This window comes from Henckelia pumila, chromosome 4 (assembly GCF_033568475.1).
Source record: "Henckelia pumila isolate YLH828 chromosome 4, ASM3356847v2, whole genome shotgun sequence".
NCBI classification, from domain to species: Eukaryota; Viridiplantae; Streptophyta; class Magnoliopsida; order Lamiales; family Gesneriaceae; genus Henckelia; species Henckelia pumila.
Genome location: NC_133123.1, coordinates 183,089,991 through 183,105,851, shown reverse-complemented (window position 1 = coordinate 183,105,851; position 15,861 = coordinate 183,089,991). Strand labels below are relative to the sequence as shown.

The 15,861-nt window shown below is 36.3% G+C and overlaps 1 long non-coding RNA gene across 8 annotated transcripts; it reads right to left on the bottom strand.

Annotated features, from left to right (window-relative positions):
* Window positions 1-5,548: 5,548 nt before the first annotated feature.
* LOC140864636 (uncharacterized) lies at window positions 5,549-10,501 on the bottom strand. Of its 8 annotated transcripts, none has more exons than XR_012144303.1 (12): window positions 10,329-10,501; window positions 10,061-10,132; window positions 8,919-9,555; window positions 8,548-8,739; window positions 8,256-8,453; window positions 8,084-8,175; window positions 7,727-7,852; window positions 7,166-7,329; window positions 6,607-6,697; window positions 6,212-6,347; window positions 5,844-5,922; window positions 5,549-5,742 (listed from the first exon to the last, which is right to left on the bottom strand). It is a non-coding gene; the product is annotated as an uncharacterized lncRNA (long non-coding RNA). The 8 variants fall into 8 exon arrangements; XR_012144304.1 differs by having other exon boundaries at window positions 7,727-7,864; window positions 8,274-8,453; XR_012144298.1 differs by having other exon boundaries at window positions 8,274-8,453.
* Between the last annotated feature and the right edge of the window lie 5,360 nt (window positions 10,502-15,861).

Sequence of the window (15,861 nt, the reverse complement as noted above, 5' to 3'; positions counted from 1 at the left end):
AGTTCAAAATATCAAAAGCCATACTTTGAACTTCATACTTCATCATCCTCTATTCGATCTGATTCCTCAATTCATCAAACATCTTCCGATCATCTGGAAGAACTCTGAATGGACTTCAAAGTGTCAATTTCCTGATACTCTGTTTCAAACCAAAACATCTGGCACAACAAAATTTATTCGCTAATAAGGCATCAATATAAACCTGAAACTCAGATTTTACTCAGATCTGATCTATCTTCATCGGATTCTGAAAGGTCGAATCAGATTCCAAAGCGTTCTCAATCTTCTCAGTCAACTCTGGTTCGAATTCGAATGAAGGAGTCAAGATAAACGTTCCATCTGTTCCAGACTCTATCAGAAGTGCAGCAATCACCTATCAAAGAGGACAACTGAAGTAGATAAATAAGATCAGGTCATTCAGCTTAAAATCTTAGCTGTTACAATCAGTTCTCTGGATAACAATAGAATTCGCATTCAGATTAATCGTCCTCTATAACTCTCTTTCCCAACTCAAAATCAGTTCGAACTGCGAAAATCAAAACTTCTATCTTCCAAGATCAGAACAGATTACTGAAATCTTCCAAGCAAATAAAAAGATGCTAGATCTTCCAAGCAAGAAGATCTCTGTGAGACTCAAATCGGAAACTAACATTGCATCTCGAGCATCTTCAACTTCTTCGACGCTCAAGATAACAAGGAGTTCTTCTGAACAAGAATAAGTCTCAACTCTCAATAAGAAGGAGTGCAAAGCATCGAAAGGTCATCAATACCAAAGAAATCAATAATACTGAGGTGCTGGTCAATCTCTCCTTCAATTCAATAAGAACTGGTCTCAAAGATATAAACTAAATAGAAGAACATAATCTTCTGAGTAATCGTCTTCTCAACAATAAGAATTCTTCAAAGGATTCGCGATAGAATTCGCTAAATCCAAAAATCTTCAAATTTAGATAAGGACGTCGATCCAGATCAATTCATAACAGCTCTAGTCTTGAGGTATTCAATAAAATTCCATCTTCCTAGATAAAAGATCGAGGAAAATACAACTCGGTCTTACAAGATTCAGACGTCAAAAAAATAGCATAATTGATCGAAAGAAAATCTGCGAACAATTCTTAAAGAATCTGAAAGATCAATACGGTTCTTAGAAGGATAAGAGATTCATCGATAAGAATACTCAAGAACTCATCTACAAATCTCTGGAAGATTCGGTTCAAATGACTCATAAACATTGCAGATACAATTCCAATTCAATCTGTACGATTAAAATTCAAATCGGTCGTACCTCATTCCGAATTCAATCTCTGAAACCTCTTCCCTTCAGATTAACAGTCGATGATGTCTGATCTAAAATTAATGTTGAACTCATCCTCTCGACTTGGAGGCAAATCTGGAATCTCAACTAGAACAACATCAGCAAACTCAACAACTCTGTTAAATCAACCAACACGGCTGATTGAAGACATCATCTGCATACCTCAAACATTCCTCCGCACCTTTCTGTAACAAATGGTAATCGACAATTAATAAGAAAGGAATTCTGAACTCAGGAATTCTTACCGAAGGAAAAATCCACTCGTCTATCATCTCGGATCCGAATCTGGCAACAATCTGAAATCAACCTCGGTTGCCCTGTACTCGGTTAATATACTACATCGATAATATAATCAAAAACTGATAACCGAAATATAGTACTGTTCAATACAATCAACTCCCATCGAAACAAAATTCAAAATTTCGAACTAAATTCACTGCAACTAATTCAGATAGTCAATAGTAGAGGAAGCATCAATCTAAATTCTCCACAAGAAGAAAAGTTGCATCAATATCTAACAGCAAAAGAGTCGAAAGACTAAAATCAAACAGTTACCTGCTTCATCATCGACAGAAGCAGTTAGAGTCTGAGAATCCTCGCTAAGAGAAAGTACTAAAGCCTGTCGCAGAAACTTGGATTTAAACAACTCTACGAAACGACCAAACCTTGTTTCTCTAAGGATTTCTTCTTTGATATCCAACAACTTTTTGCAATGTCTTGCAGTTGGTAACCAACTAACTGAATCCGTCATTCGTCGGTGTAGTATAATGAATCAAACAACTGACCAATCCCTTCTAATCAGCTTTCACACCCAAACTCATTCTCAGAACTCCTCAAAGTTGAAGGGTTAAAAGACTGAAATCTCATCAGTAATGCTTCCATCAGTGTCGGAGTGAAATCCATCAGTCCAGTCACAGAACAATTATGTACAATCGGGTTTGCAACTAGTTGAATCCTGTTCAAAACTTGCCAAGTAGAAAATATTATTCAAGAGGATTAGGACAAAACATCTCAAATACCTCTATCCGATGTCCAACAACCTCAGCTCGACATACTCATTCGATCTCAAGAGTATTCAATACAACCAGTAACCCGAAACAGTTTGTATCTCAATTAATTCATGCTTTAAAATTTAAACCACATATCCAAGTAATTCAAATAATTCTCAATCATAAAGCATGCTCGCATATTCTTCAACCATAGAATTAATCAATCACATGCGAGAAATTAAGTTCAAGCGGACTCAATCTACCCCGCTCACTTCTAGAAATAAAGTCCAGAAACTTATCTCTCTGATATCACTTAATGTGAGACCCCGATTCTAATCATCTAATCAAGAGTTAGTCCTATTAATAATCAATCAAAGGCCAAAAGATAAGACATTAAATAAATAACAAAAAAAAATTATTTTCTGATGAACAGTGCTGCGCTCGATCCTATAAAAGTCCAGGATCAAGCGCACCATATTTTGAAACTCTCTGCCGAGAAAATAATATGTGCCGCGCTCGATCCGGCAAAAAGCCAGGATCGAGCGCACCATTTTGTGCAAGTCTCTGCCTCAATATTTTCAGGGGCTGCGCTCGATCTCAGAAAATCATGGGATCGAGCGCACCCTGGGATCAAAATTTTTCCAGAAAACTGAACATGCTTCCAATCTCAAAATCAACAATTCAACTCAATCTAATATCAATCTAACACGCTCAATTCTGAATTCAACAACATGCAATCAACATACAAACTATCTTCGATAATCAATAATCATCAATCGAAATCGGTTCTAATATTTAATACTTCAAAATCAAATACAACCCATTCGAATTCTAACATGATTTCAAAACATAAACTAGATTGACATGCATTTCCAATTCTAATTCGAAGTCTCACTTCTAATCTTCATTCTCGTTCTATCCCTGTCGTCTCTGACTCGATCCTGCCCCACCTGTTGCCAAGTACACATATAAACAAAGACAACATCCGGATAATCCGGTGAGAATACAATTCCCAGTAAAAGAGACAACATGCTATATCAAATAAACATATCAAACATGATATGCATCAATTCACCTCTTTTATCAACTTCAGATATAATTCAAGTAATTCATTCAAGTACTGAATTAAAATGATATGCATGTCTGTAAAACTTCTGGATTATCAGACTCGGATAATCAAATGGAATTCTTCTTTCTTTTTTCGGTTTGGGATCCCGAGGTTAAAATATCCAACAATCACACCGACTACCCTCTCGAGGTGGACGAGACATATTTTAATCCTCTAGACTCCGGAGCATTATAGATAGTTATTTCCGCACATGTAGTAATTCGCCTACAAGGCCACTCAACTATAATCATCAGATCGTCTAATTCAAAACGAATAATCATTCGGCTCAATATGAATGCATATGTCATCTCATGCATTCAATCATAAATTCAATAACCAATTCAAATAAGCATTCAATCATGATTTCAACTAAGCATTCAATCATGCAAGTATGTGATTTCTTTGGAACACTCGAATTCAGTCTAATTCGAGTTAATCATTTCATTCAAGTCTAAGTCGTCTTTTACCTTATTCACTTCGAAGGTACTTCAATCTGAAAATCAATAATAAGGATAATAATCAATATCCAATCAAATTCATTCAAAACACAATCAAACTTCTTCTATTGATAAATAAAAAAATCGATGTTGTACCGACTTCAATCTTCCAAACTGACCAAAGCTGCTATATCGCAACTCTGCTGACTTCAATTCAATCTATCAGAAGAAGTCAATAAGGATCAATATCGACATCAAAAGCTCAATCAAACTCGATACGATCAAAACATCGAAACGATATCCAAACCTCAAACTGACGGCATAACGGCTATAAACTGATCAAACCGGAAACGCAGAAAACAATTCAACAATTCAATATACTCATAATCATCTCAATATCATCAAAACAATTCAAATCCTTCAAATCTAAAAGCTCCATTTTCGAAATTTCACAACAAAAATCATATCAATTCCAATCGTCGTTATTTCTTCGAACCGCCTTAGATATACTATCACAGATATCTCATAATCATCCTCTCCGAATATAGACAAATTTTGACAACATTGAAAATTTCAAACTTATCAGAAATAAGATAAACTTACTTCCAAACGGAGCACTCGTCGCTGTGATCGCAGATATCTACTCGAGATTGAATTCCAACGGACGGATCGAGCTAAAATCAAAATCACAAAAGCTTGGAAGCTTGTTGGGGCGCTTCCATGGTGGAGAGACGCTTGGGAGGGATTAAGGAAGGGAATGAGAGACTTATTCAAAGTCTCTAGGTTATAACAAATCCACAATTTGCATTTTAGTTCCTGAAATTTTCAAAAATTGCAAAATAGTCCCTGATCAAAAACGAATCGGCCCTCGACTTCTAAAATATCTGATTATCTCAAATAAAGTTCATTAAGATAATTTTGGGGCATTACAAATAGTGAGATCTATCTCATGACTTGAGAGCTCAAAACAATAATACCGATTATCCTGTCACAGATAATAATAATTTCTTGCTGAATTCTGACTTGTGCTACTAGATGAACAAAACTCTTTCATCCCAAACCTTGCGAAGTCCTCAGATTAATGCAATCTAGCTAACTCTTTGGACTAAATTAGCCAAAATAGCTATATCAATGGCCTAGAACATCAAAAATTCATCCCGAAAAATTAGTGTCAACAATCCCGCCAGACTCGAAAAATATGGATCTCAGTTGTTGTCCTTTCACTACAAGAAAAATGGCAAACGACAATGCTTTCTCCGCATTGTTATTGTCACGAAAAACTGTTGTCGTAGCCAGTGTTGTGAAAGACCGCGGTGAAAGACAACACAGAAAAAGTGTTTTCGTCTTGAGAAAAAACAACGCATAAAAAGCGTTGTGATATTTGAAAAAGACAACGCTTTTTCCACGTTGTCTTTTTTAGCAACGACAACGCTTTTTATGCGTTGTCTTTGAGCGGACTTTTTGCAATACGACCATTTACAATGATTTTTCACAACGTTTTTAAAAGTGTTATGTTTTGCAAAGACAACCCTTAAACCACCTACGACAACGTTTAAAAAGCGTTGTCTTTTCTCAAATAAAAAATAAAAAATAAATAAAATTTAATTCACAAATTTTCAATATTATAAATCACTTAATATTCAAAATTTTTGAAAATTAAATCTAATATACAATATTTCAATATTATAAATCATTCAAATATAACATAAATTATTCAAATATAACAAATAATCGAATTCTTCAAGTTCATCTTGGCCATGTGCGCTATGCTTTCTGCCTCAAACCGGAGTCGGCGATCAGACCAACTATAAAAAACGAGTGTCTGCTCTCAAAGAGCTCATTATCTAATATGATATCTTTATCATCTGTGTTTTCAGGTACATCCACGGCAATCTGAAAAGGTTCAGAAACCAAATATGAAAAAGAAACGTAAGAACGTTGAGTGCAGAATTACCAGCAATCGAGACAAGAAATTTTCAGGTTAAATAAAGCACCTGAAGGAGAAGATGTTTTTTCGGGCAGCAGGATTTAGTGATTGTTTCCTTCGCTGGATTTTCCATCACGACATGGCATCTGGGATTAAAATAACACAAAAAATGGTATTAAAGGTTCTAGGAAAATTATCCTATGTAAAATTAATGTTATGTAGAAATAATTTCATTTCTTTGTTTTCCAAATTAATCACGTGATTCAACACGCACTCAAGAATCATATTGGACATGCTGATGGTATAAATAATTAAATGAAACTAGGTAAAAACTTGTTGATGGATGATATGAAACAAAGTTAATAGATAGCTCCTTTAGTATTTCTTGAGTTAAAAAAACAGAAGAAATGTCTTGGTCTTGAAGACAATACTCACCTGCTACATAAATGGTAGTGGCATTGATTGCAAGTCCATGATTTCCAAAGAGTATTGCTTCACGGCAGTTCACGTACGTGAACTGCAACCGGACAACAAAAACGTCTTCCTTATATGGCATGATAGCATCCCCAAGCTGCAAAATTTGGGAAATATCATAAAATTAGAGGCAATGCTACTGTATATAAGTCACTTTGAAGGTGAAAATCTTGATATGCTAAAATCTTGAGGGGCCAAAGGTCTCTCACACCCGGCAATGCTACTGTATATAAGTCACTTTGACCCAGCCTGGGAATCCACTAACGGCTCTAAGTTTCTATGTTCGGTAATTAACAGAAGTACTAAAGCACAAACTTAGAAACAAAACATTACACATCAAAAGTCTTGGGAGTTACCTCTCGGGCCTAGCAGAGGCTTCCTCCCTTCTTTTATAGCCTTCCTTATATCTGCCGCTTTCCATGCTGCATACTTCTGTTTCTGCTCAAGCTGTAGGAGAGGAGAAACAGAGAGAACAAGGGAAGAAAAGTGAAAAACATACAGTAGAAGAAATTTGCACGATAAAGTGTCTGAAACGCAATGCTTGTCAATAACTTATAATGTAGATTCAGGAATGCAGTGGGAAACACAACGACGATGAATCCAAGTAATTCCTTTTGCCTCCAATTTTTAGTGATGTGTATAGCTTTGGCTACTCTCCTATTTCATGTCGATTCCACGTTGGTTTTTTGAACTCGAGTCACAAATTGTTGATTCATAAGATCGATAGAATATGTTTAACGAGAGCAAGAGCAACAAGGCAACAACAATAAGCAAAAATATTCTAAAAATTGTTGACAAATGGAAAAGGACAAGAATCCTTGTAAGCCAGATGACTATTCCAGAGTGACAAGTGCACTAGTTTCCCATCATTAGTAGTACTAGTTGTATAAAAGGAACAAGAGATTTTGATGGTACCTTTAGTTCATCAACCTACACAGTGAAGACGAGAACATTAGAGATAAAACCGAGAGCCATTTAATCTGTGCTAACAACATCATAGAGCTGAAGCAGCATCTCCTGGGTGACATTGAAGCCAGAGTAATATATGCACGCGCATCTTTCCAATAAAATTGTCAGACCTATAAAATTGTTCCATGTCAAGGAAAATCAAACAACTAGTGTATCACTCAACTAATATATGCTCGTGCATTTCCAAGCCAATAAAATAACGAGGTTGACAGTTGACTCATACATTCCAAGGGGGAAGCAAAAATTGCGAGAATCAAAAAATTTTATCGATACTTGAAAACCAACACAAAAAGCTTGAGGGGAGGAAGGAAACTATTGGACATGAGAATCTGCAAAGACATTATTAAACTAGCAACAGATTTAACTGCCGCCTTCCAACAGCTTAAGTAAAAAAAAAAAAACAACCAGGAAATATGGAGGAAACTCTAATACAAGGATAAAATGAAATATCGAAGGTGATTCACCTGAGAAAGACTATAAAAACCATATGCTATACAGAAAGCATACCTGGTCAGGCTGAGAAACATAAGAAATGGCAACGAGCGTATGTATTTAGAATGATGTCTAGCATATTCAATCATGGGAATGCCATTAATTCTCTTCTTAGCCATGATCACCAAATCCCTATCACTCCTATGAGAAATTCTGCCATCAGTACGGAAAGTGCAACTCCATTTCAAATTTACAATAGATGTTATGTTTTGAACTATTTCAAGAACCATATATCTCGTTCTAAAAGGAAAAGAACAAAAAACTTGTTTCGCAGAATCATTGGCTAAAATCGAGGTATTATAGGAAAAGTCAAGTAATCTAGGCAATGGAAAAAAAACAAAGCTAAAGGAGAGGCGAGGCCGGCCAACTTACCAAACATTATCAATTCCACCAAGAATGGATGTAGCCAGCTAGAATCGGAAATGATTCCAGTTCCATAACTCAGTTTGTGTTCCATCTTCATTCTGAGCAAATAAACCAACAAAAAAGACAAACATAAGTAAATATGAAAAAAAATTCAACCTTGAGCTGAGCCGATGATCACCACCAACAATATGCATACTGAAAATGTTCTCCTCATCGTCCAAAAGCTCCAGCCTCTTCCTGCAGATAGTCTCTGGAAGTCCTAACTTGACGTTCACCTCTCTCATAGTTTGATTTTCAAATCATCCTGCATTATACATCTACTCACAAAGGGCTTGTAGCTCTGAGGCTGGTCAAATCTCCTCAACAGCAACCTAACCTACAACAAAAATCCAACATTCGATCGAGAAAAAAAAGAAGCTAAAAATCAACATAAGAGATGGAATCGAACTCAGATCTGAGATGAAACTCACGAGAAGCAGCGGAGCTTTGATGTATTTGACCAAGTAAGAAGTGAACTGTTCATCGCATACGTGGTGCTTATGGTATCGCTTGATGAAATCATCCATGCCTGCAGCAGTGAGCACGTTGCCATTCGCCGTGATTTGCAAAACTATGGTTGAACAGGGGCTACGACTTTGAAGCTTCAGGTCACGAATTCCTCGCTATATTGACATCAAAACGAAGCTTAGGATGAGCTCTAACTGAATTCTAGATCCAATCACAAATTTTCGATGCCCATGGCAGCTAATCGAAGAGAAAAAATGGGCGGCTAGGGTTGGGTCTTGGGGGAATAGTAAAACTGATTACAAGAATTATAAATAAAATAAAATAAAAGATATACCTCCATCCTGAAAACTGATAAAGATCCATTCTTGATCAAGATCTTCCTCATAAGTATAAAGATATACTGTTAATGCTCAAATGAAAGAAATAAGATATCACTAATTAATAGATTAGACAAAACATGTGGAACAGCCACCAGAATTACCCAACACATGAAAAAATGGATAAAATTTAGGAATCAAGATTATCTTAATTATTCTCCATCAGGAAAAGGCATCTTTACTTCATACTTTTTTTTTTTTTCTTGCAGGACAGGATAAACCTCATCCAAACAATACCGAGCAGATGCCCAAGCATAGACTCGAAAAGTCGGAATATCACTTATGTTAAATTCATAATTCTCAGTCAAAGCTTTAGGAAGATCATGAACCAGCGTAACATAATCTTAAAGTGTGGATATAAAGTGATCCTCGTCATAAATATCAGAAAACTCAATGTAAAGTATCGAAGAGAGGAAGTAAATATACAATAATTAAAGCACATACCATTGCTAAGTCTATAAATTTCCAAACAAGTTGATTAATACGACATAGTATATCATACTTGCCTATGATCCTTTCAAATATTGTGTAGATCAAAATGAGGAATGACCAGTGTTGCACTCAAGAGTCCAGCCACTGCCACTCATTGAAAATCTGCAGGCACCGTGACAATAATAAACTAATTGAAACAAGTATAAAAAATTGCAGCTAGGGACATTTATCCTACTGATTAGTACATTTTTCAGAGACTGTTCTAAAATAATGGTTTCTACCTTTCATCGATACAAAGTTCTATCTTCAGGCATGATCTTGAGTTATCCATTCATGTAGGCTCCATAGAATTTAAATGGTGACAATCAAACCACAAAGTATTCTCAAACAAAAATAACTTGATCTTCCCATTTGAAACAACATGCAAAATCGTTATCTTGTACATGTGTAATACATATAATTATATAATCTTCTAACAAAAATAAGTTTGGAGGAGGGGAAACGCTCCTGTTAGCCCAACTCTGGCTAGTGGCTACACCACAAGATTTGACAATTTTTTGAAAAAGTCTACTGTCACATACTATCATCGAACCTCACCCAGAATAACATGACCTTAAAGTAAAGAAAAAAAATCAAAAAATTGTGATACAAGGAACAAGCGACCGACCTTCTACCACTGCACGTCTACGGAGTTGCCAAGTACCGAGCAAGGTAATCTGGAAAGTCTGCAGCTTGTCAACTACAAGAGCAGCAAAAATCAATGAATGATGGAAAAGCAGAGTTGGAATCGATAAAGAGCAAAAAGGAGGGGGAGAAATCGCGACAAGGGTTTGGATATTTTGGGTTTATTTTTTCAAACGTGAAAGGTAATCGATATATGAAGAATCTCATCAACTACAAGAGCTACAAGAAGTTAATATTTTCACGGTGTTCACCTGTAGCGTAGCAATCGTCCCGGCTGCCCGAGCGAGTACAGCAGATGCGAGGTGGGCTTGTCGGAGGTCAATTGAAAAATCGTCAGATGAATCAAGCAAGAGTAGCAAAAATCGACATGGAAATGCAGATTTGGAAATCGAAAGAGGGCAAGAAGGAGAAAGGGAGGGTAGAAATCGCGTAGGGGTTTGGGGATTTTGGACTTATTTTTTCAACCTTAAGGTGTAATATTATTTATTTTAAGTTTTATTTAAAATTTTAAAAAAATAGTTCTTCTACAACATTTTTTAAAAAGTGTTGTTATATATAGGAAAAAAATGCTCATAGACAACGATTTTTAAAAGCGTTGTTTTTGACTTAAAAAACGCTTATAGACAACGCTTTTTTAAAAAAGCGTTGTCTTTGATGAATAAAAAATATATAAAGACAACGTTTTTCACTAAAAGTGCTGTCTTTTTTAAAAAAACAATGTTTTTCACTAAAAGCGTTGTCTTTTAAGTGTTGTGTTTGAGAATTTTTGTTTTAGTGCTTTCTCATGTCTAAACACTTGATGTTATCCTGCTAGTAACCATTGAAATTCAAACATTTGCTAGATCAAAATATGACGATGAAATTTCAAGAATATTGTAGAAACATACTTGGGTATTTGAATATCTGAATACTGTACTCATCCTATCAGTTTTTCCTCAAAGATTAACAACTGTTCATTTTAGTTTCTAATCACCAAGCAATGAACAATTCAAAATGTACTTTTTACAAAAGAATATTCAACTCCCCCATTACTGGGTTACAAAATCTGTATCTACCATAGATAAATTAGAAGTACAAATTCTTATCAATTCTTCTTAAGCAGAAGGAAATCCAAAAGCTGAACTAGCACATTTCTGAAAATTCTCCAATCACTGAAAAATTCTGAATATATCTCACAGACCATGATCTTAAGCATACGAGCTTACAAATATGTCCCAAATATTTTCTAGTCAACAACAACTTAATTCAATACTGATTTAGTATAAACGACCGCATTAATAATTATTGATTCACTGTTGCTCACACTTGGCCCAAATGAATCAATCAATATAATTAACACTTACTAAATTCTCGATTACTAGAACCTTACACTGATGATCAACCCACTATGATCTCTTTGGTTCTGTTTAATGAGAAATAATTTGAACTCAAAACACTTGTAATCACAAAATTCTGATTCTGAATTTATTACTTTATTTCTGACAGTATCAAAAAATAATCAAGATTAGTACTAGTCACTGGCACTAATTCTGTACCAATCACAAAGACATTAAAATTACTCAGTAATCCTTGGACTAATCCCAATTCAAATGATCATCCTCTATCTTGGACAGTCTTCATTATCATGGAAATCTTATTCCATATCTCTGACAAAGTGACGAAGTCAGACGATAATCTAATGATCATTGATAATTTACATGGCTCGATCAACAACTCTGATTTCGTTGTCATAAGTGTGCTAATTCCTAACACTTGGAATTACAAAGTCCATACTGAACTCATCATTCCTATCTCTGACAGAGTCAGATGATAGCTAAGGGTAGTTACTGGTATCAATCTTGTATCATTCCGGACATACTACCACTGCCTATGTCCACACAAAATGGACACCAAGAAGAACTAAGCCCGATGCAGATTTTTCCCCGATTCGATATCCTGGATCTTCCTTGTCCCAAGGAATTGTTACGCTGCATCTCTAACGAAGTCAGACAATACTCCGAATAACCACTGGTATAAATCCTTCCATCTACTATATCTATACATTTAGGAATATCATCATATTGAGAACAAAATCTATCTGTTCAGAATGATCACTCGTCAAGGAAAATCTCTTCCAAGACTAATTCTGATGGCAAAATCTAGAAATATGTATCTCTGACGAAAGCGAGACGATAAACTAATTTTCCTTGGATACTAAATCTAGTATCAACTAAATTTCCATGAGAGAATCCAAATGTCGAATAACCATACCCTTACTGTGAATGTTGCAAAATGTCAGACTGAGGTAGCCTCCCCCTAAATAACCATCTGAAGCAAGAAAAGCTCCTAGACATCCTCTGAAGCACGAAAGGCTCCCGGAGTAATACAAGCATAGGGTCGCACCTCCTCTAAGTCTAGTCATAAATCCACAGTTCTTGGTATCATTCGACTGGCACCCTGATGAAAAACCCATCATCATATGGCCATAACCTAATAAGGTCAAAACAGGAAATTGTGTAACACCCGGTATTTTTAAATACGTAAATCCGCCTGCATAATTAGGATATTTAATTATTTAAATTTATGATTTATGGGTTAAATAATTATGTGAATTAGTTATGCATGATTTAATTTATTTTTAAGCATTTAACCCATAATTAGTGATTTTTATGATTTTTAGTATTTTTATTATTTAATCGCGTAGACGGGACCGTGGACGGACGAGATGACAACTTTCTAGCCAAATTATTTTATGAACCTTTTTGGAGCCTTAAAATATTATTTTGAGTTTTATTATCTCAAAATTTTAAGTATTTAATTTTATTTAATTTTAGGGGTCATTTTTATCCAAAATTAGTCAAAATATTGACTTTTTAGTATTTTTAAAATTCCCCTAATTTCTAATTTCGGGATTTTATAAATTATAATTTAAGTTTCTGATTTGAACTTTTATTTAGAATGTTTAAATTTTATATTATTTTTTAAAAAAAACTTTTAATTATTATTAATTAACCTAAAAACCTATTTTCTTAAATATTAAAACCTAATCTACCCAACCCCACACACACCCACACGTCACTTTCCCATCAGCCGCCATCCCACCCCTCCACTCTCCTTCCTCGACCCAGCAGCTCAAGAAGACACCATAGCCAAGATCTTTGAAGCTCCAAAGTTCATTTTTTTTGTCGCCCCGTCGTCCCGGAACCGTCCCACGCCCGTGTTTCTCGTCGTCTACGGTGAAAGGCATGATCTTTTTCTTATTTTTACGCTATATCAGTATATATATCATGTAAGTTATGGTAGGCATCTGAATCTTTTAAGTATTTTTCAGAAAATCGATTTAATGTTGTTGATTGCACGCATGATTCATGATTCACGAAAATTTTGTTGGCATGGCTTGGTTCGGGGCTGAGGGTTCGGTCAGGTAAGGTCCTAGGGTGCCTAAGGATCGAGCCATGGCAGGGTTTGGGGCTGAGAAGGGCTCGGCCGAATGGATTTAAGCTAGAAAGGTGCAGACGGCGCAGGCTAGGGTTCGGGAGAAGAGGGCTTTGGGTTCCTGGTTCCTGGCTGCATGGGGGCTGGGGCCTGGTCAGGTTAGGTCCGCCCGGACGTGGGCTACGTCCGGGCGGCGGCGCTCCGGCCAGGGGCGGCCGGAGCCGGCCGGCAGCAGGCCAAGAAGGCCTGCTGCTCTCGGCCGAGACGTAACAAGAGAGGGGGAAGTCGGGCTTAGGGTTTCTGGTGGTTTCCGGGTCGGGTCTTGGGTCCGGGTCGGGTCAGTAGGTTAGTGGGTCGGGTTGAGTGGGTCCGGGTCCGGGTTATTTTAATTGGGCTCGGGTATTTTTATTTTTAAGTTTTTAAGTTAATTAGGAATTAAATGGGCTAATTAAATTCCCAAAAAAAATTAATTAGTACCATTTAATTTATTTGGGTTCCATTAAATTATTTTGGGTTATTTTATTTATTTTTGGGCTTTTAATAATTTTTATTTAAATTTTTAAGTTGGCCAGAAATTTTTATGGGCTTGGAAGCCCATGAAAGTTATTGGGCCTGTTATTGGACTTTAGGGCCCATTGGGCCAGGGACAGTGTTATTGGGCCTAATTTAGTCTTAATGGGCTTTGGTTGATTTATTGGGTCAAGTCTTAAGTTAATGGGCTTGCATGTCTAGGGCCAGCAGCTGAATCAAACCATGAGAAATTTGCATGTGTCCTGAGTTTATATTTAATTATTTTTATGCATGAAAAGTTATTTGAATATTTATATGATATTAGAAAATAACTTAAATATAAATGAAGGACACACAATTTATTTAAGTACATGCATTCATGAAATCAATTTTTATGCTATGATTGAAATTCTATGGTTGAGCAAATAAAAATATTTTAGGTGGAAATTGAAGTAGTGTGGCCATTTATGTATGGGCAGTTTCTGCCATTTATGTATGGGCAGTTTTTTGCCATTTATGTATGGGTGGTTCGCCACCAGCCTCGTACGATGGTTTCTTAGACTGATCAGTCGCACTATAAGTATGGGTCACACTTACGGATAGGACCATTCGATGTTAAGAAAATAAGTGCTCAACAACTCAAATATGTATGATATTATGTATGTTATGTATTATGTTTTTTTTATGTTTATTTAAGTAAGTTATGTTATGTAATTTTAAGCATGCTCATTCATGTATATGTATGTATTAGTATTAAATTGATTTAAATTATTTTAAACCCTTGTTAGTATGCATGTTGGGCCTCTAGGCTCACTACACTGATATGGTGCAGGTGAGTACGTAGAGGAGCAGGTTACTCCTACCGGTGGTGAGGACGTATGAGCAGTGCTGCAGTAGCCCCGTGACCGTGACAGCTTCTGAGTCACCATATATGTTATGTTATGATACATTTTAATATTTTCATGGGTTGAGGTGATTGAATATTTTATTAAATATTTTAGTGCATGCACACTTTTTATTTATTTTATTTATGCAGTACATTTTGAATTATAGAGGTTGACTCAGATAATTATTTATTTCAAAGATGCATTTTACTTAAGTATTTAATTGTTTATTTATTTAGTCATGTATCTATTTTAAATATTTTATTCTGTGCATATATGTATGGGCATATATGTACATATTTTATTTAGTAGTAAAAAAAAAAAAAAAAAAATTTTCCGCATATTTATTTATTATAGAGTTAGGGTCGTTTCAGTTGGTATCAGAGCACGGTCCTTGGAGGGGTCATTACTGCTATGCTAGCTCAGAAATCCACGCTACCGGTCTGTAAGTTTTAAGTGTTTATAGCATGATTTAATTCTTTGAATTTAAGTTAGCATTACTTTTAAACCACTTAGTTATGCATGGCGATTTACGTAAAGTAATATGTGGTGGTGCAGAATGCCTCCCAGACCAGTGAACCGACGTGGGGGACCTCCACCTCCACCTCCGCCTCCACCGCCACCTCCGCAGAATCCTTTATCAGCATTGGAGCAGGCCAATGCTAATATGATGGCGGGTATTACTGCTCTGTTGGAGCAGCAGGCTGCACGTCCCAGACTGTCCCATGAGGAGGACGTTGCTGAGAGGTTCCAGAAGAAGGGGCCCAAGGAGTTTGTTGGTACCACCGATCCTTTGGTGGCTGAGGGATGGATTCGCTCTCTTGAGTCCATCTTTGATTATATGGGGATCACAGACGCCGACAGGGTGAGCTGTGCGACGTACATGATGTGAGGCGATGCAGCCCTTTGGTGGGAGGGTGCAGTTAGAGGGGTCCATTTACCTACACTGACGTGGGCCGAGTTCAGGCGTATCTTC